Below are 4233 nucleotides of genomic sequence, written 5' to 3' on the forward strand. Positions count from 1 at the left end.
CTCTGATTTGCGGTGAATTTATTCAAAGTCACTCCAACGCGTTTCGACTACTTGGTCTTCCAATTAGCCCTGATGAAGACCAAGTAGTCGAAACGCGTTGGCCTGACTTTGAATAAATTCACCGCAAATCAGAGTGCCTCTGCCATCTTCTTTTTTCTATTTTACAATTATAACACTGTAGGGGTGTAACGATATCCAAATCCTCACGGTACGATATTTATTGCGATATTGTGGGAAAGCTCACGATACGGTAGGAAGGCTCATGATTAGGGATGTAACAATATCAAAATCTCTCCAAATACATCCAAATATTTTCACAATATACATCTCACGGTACGATATTTATTGCGATATTTTGAGGAAGCTGCAACCAAAACTGTGAATATGCAACTTTTTCCTTGACAAGACTTAATCCAAAGAACTTAAAAGTGCTTAGAACTGTTATTTCTTCTTGTAGTCTGCACTGAAATGGAGCAAAGGATCATGGTCGATGTAGTTCCCTCTGTCTTTTTTAGCTACTGCTGCAACATAACTCTTAATTTAACTTGGTCTCATATTTACTTTGTTCTGTGGTGTTTGTTTATGTGCTGCTTTGTGTTGTGTTGTCCTGTTTTTTAATAAAGCATGTTACCCCGTCCCAAGACAAATTCCTCCCATGGGAGACAATAAAGGATTATCTTATCTTATCTTATAATTTAAGCAAAAAAGACTTGTAATTCAATATATTGTGATGATCCACAATATTATTATGAGAACTTTGATGATACTATATCACAATATTTCGGTTATTGTTACATCTCTAGTAAAAAATAGTAAACACAAAGAAAAAAAAAAAACATTGAATGAGGGGGCATGTTCAAACTATTGTGAGAACTATGACAACACAATATGTAGCGTACCCCTCTGAATGAAAACTGACACTTGAACTGGCGATTTTTTGATTTAATGGCAATAAATCCTTCAATTTGCCTTAAGAGCTAAAAGGAATACAAAATACAGGGTGTAAATACGCATACACAAAACTCAACGCAAATTTGATTATTATTTACGTTCATCTTGACAACATCAATCAACAACAATAACAGATAGAGAGACACAAAGTTATCCAAAGGAAATATTTAAATCAATAACATACCTTTGTGCTTCTTCAGAGGGGACGCTAAACAAAGACATAGAAAATATCTAAAAATATATATGTACACATTTGCTCCCTATAACGTTTTTCCGTTCTCATTGTCAAGTTAATTAAATAAAAATAAACCCTTCAAAATAAAAGCGCTAAACATAAATGCGTAAGTTAATGGTTAACAACAGAAAATAGTGCGATGTAAAAAAAATATAATAAAAAATGTCACAAGAGGTTTTAAAATTACTATCCACCCGCCCGCCGGCGGGCGATTTTCCAATAAAAAATGTTATTATATTATTATTATTATTTTGGCACAAATTTGGCAATCTTGTGCCGAATTGTCATTTTGTATACACAAAGGCTCACAGCATCAAAACCCTTTGTCCTAGAGAGAAATTCTACACAGTTGTTGCCAACAACTTGAACAATGAGTGTAGTGAGTCACAAATGCCTAGCATGAAGTATGCCCAAGCTAAGGCCTTTATTTTTTTCTATTTTTTTTTTTGAAGCAAAAAACATACAATTTTTAATTGACTGTACTGTAGGTTAGGCAGCACTCACAGTCTTCATGTACATATCTACAGAAACTAGAAGGCCTAAGCTTTAAAATGGTGCCACACACAAGCATGTGGGTTCTAAGGTTTTCTTTTAATAAGCATTTGGGTATGTAGTGCTACTGTGCACACGCCAAAATTAGGTGGATGGTAACAGGTTTACCAAGACAAATTATACTATAGGTTATTTATACAATATCACGACATTTTGTTTATTGTTACATCTCTATAACACTGCATTAACAACTTTAGGCTACACGTTACATTACTACATTTCTTTTCTTTTAGGATTATTATAGTGCAGATAGCAGTAAGTTAAAAAGTGAATACTTATAAACTCAAGAATAAATGCATGAGGTATTTTGATACAGGAAAAGAAAAGTTGAGACATCATCTATATGACTGTGTTAACGATGCATTAGTCTTATTGTCTTTGTGGTTTTCGTATAATTCTATCGTCTCAAATGGTGTTTAAATTTGGAAAAGTCACACCCAGACATACCAAATAGGCTTATATACTATGTGGTTGAAAAAAAAAAAAAACCCCAAAAGCAAACGTACTCTACATTTTACTTTCACCTGGTCTTTTTCTTCTTATAATCTGAAACCTACTGCAATGGCTGAGGTGTTTTAAGCATGATCATAGTCTGAGCCAGAGGTGGGACCAAGTCGTTGTTTTGCAAGTCTCAAGTAAGTCTCAAGTCTTTGACCTCAAGTCCGAGTCAAGTCCCAAGTCAAATACAGAAAAGTCCAAGTTGAGTCTCGAGTCACTGGCCCATAAATCCAAATTAAGTCCAAGTTGTCTGCTTTGAGCTTCAAGTCATTTCAAGTCTTTAAACCAAAAAAGTGCCAAATATAGCTTAGATTTTTGCAATTCATATGACTTTTAAGTTAAATTGTACTTAAAAAGCCATAGTATATTTATATTTGAGTATTTATAGAGTATGTAAGAGTTGTAGAAAAGCTAATTTTTCCTTTTTAAATGTCTTGACAAGATCTTAGTGTGAATCATTACGGTCAGAATGGAAAGAATTCAGATTTAAAAGTGCTTCTCAAGTCACAGGCCTCAAGTCCGAGTCAAGTTCCAAGTCACTGACCTTCAAGTACAAGTCGAGCCCCAAGTCTTAGTCCATTTTATCAAGTTTCGTCTCAGGTCCCAAAAATGGTGACTCAAGTCTGACTCGCACAACTTGCAAGTCTCCACCTCTGGTTTAAGCAAACAAAAATTCAACTGCCTTTTTCAACAAAAAAAAATTAAAATAAAGAAAATCAACAAAATTCATCATCACAATCAGTACATTTGAAGTTTTAATATGCTGATAAAGGAAAAGAAAAGTTTAGACCATGGACAATTACACCTAGACTTTGTACAATGCCTCTATAAGATTTTCCAACTTTATTTTTGGTTGCCTTGTAATTTTTTCCCTCTAATTATATGTTTTAAAAGAGTAAAAGTTATATCCAATTAAGCGTATAATTCTTATTAATTCTTCTCATAATACTTGAATACAAATTGCAGTGTTTACTATTAATACAATACACTATAGTGACACAGTATAGTCTAAAATGTACTGGACTGCACTGAAAAAACAGTCCGAGAGGGGTTGCTGAAATTGCAAAAACAAATTTGACAACAATAACATGACTTTTTTATGATTCTCTGTAAAGCATGTTTAAATCTTACAAAGGTCGCTTGATTGTGGCCGATGTTAGACCTGCATGTTTTAATTAGGTTGAGGAAACATGACTTTATTATAATTTCTGGTGAGGCTCCTCCCTCTGGAATTCTCCTCCCCAAAACTTTTGGAGGCAAAATTCAAATGCAGCAGGACACAGGACAGTTACAGGAGCAGAGGACACACAGTGTGGAGCAGGAGGATTATGAGAGCTGATCTGGAGATTTTATTATGTGCTTCTCCGGCCTAGAATGTCGTCATTGTTAAAACATGTTTGTGGTGTTTTATTTGAAATTAGAGTTAATGTAAGGACTCCTTGAAACAAATTGTCTTTGACTGTCCATCTACAAGAGTGTGACAGTTGTATTCAGATTTGAATGTGTTGCTTCCAGAGTCGTCTACAAACAAAGAGTGACGTCCAGAGCTCTGCTGGAGCTGTGGGGAAGATCATGAATGTTATAGTTGATGTTTCAGAAAAAAGGAAGATGTTTGAGAACCAACAAAACACAGAGCACAGAGGAACAAAGTGAGTAAACCAACTAAAATTATTTTAAAATTTTTCAAAATGAACTTCCTATTGAAACAGTTATCGTGCTTCTACAGGGTGATGTGGCATTAGGAGGATTTTATATCAGATGCCCTCCCTGTTACTGTGTTTAGAGGAAGAAAAGCAGCACATGGTGAGTTTTGTTTCTGCAGATACACTTCTAATGTTCTTGTGATTCTGTTCCGGTCCATTATAGGTACTTTAAATGTATTTAAACATGTACAACAGAGTAGATCATCAGAATGTGATCATCATGTGTTATTCGTGTGTCCACAGGCAGAGACCAGAGCGTCTTCACTGGAATAAATCTTCACACTGTCCAGCTCC

The 4233-nt window shown here is 34.9% G+C and overlaps 1 long non-coding RNA gene across 1 annotated transcript; it reads left to right on the top strand.

Annotated features, from left to right (window-relative positions):
* Nucleotides 1-2502: 2502 nt before the first annotated feature.
* On the top strand, nt 2503-4233 carry LOC129408145 (uncharacterized). Its single transcript, XR_008631838.1, has 3 exons — nt 2503-3885; nt 3963-4039; nt 4183-4233. It is a non-coding gene; the product is annotated as an uncharacterized LOC129408145 (long non-coding RNA).

Source organism: Boleophthalmus pectinirostris, unplaced genomic scaffold (assembly GCF_026225935.1).
Source record: "Boleophthalmus pectinirostris isolate CB_2022bp ecotype Guang Dong unplaced genomic scaffold, ASM2622593v1 HiC_scaffold_15, whole genome shotgun sequence".
NCBI classification, from domain to species: domain Eukaryota; kingdom Metazoa; phylum Chordata; class Actinopteri; order Gobiiformes; family Gobiidae; genus Boleophthalmus; species Boleophthalmus pectinirostris.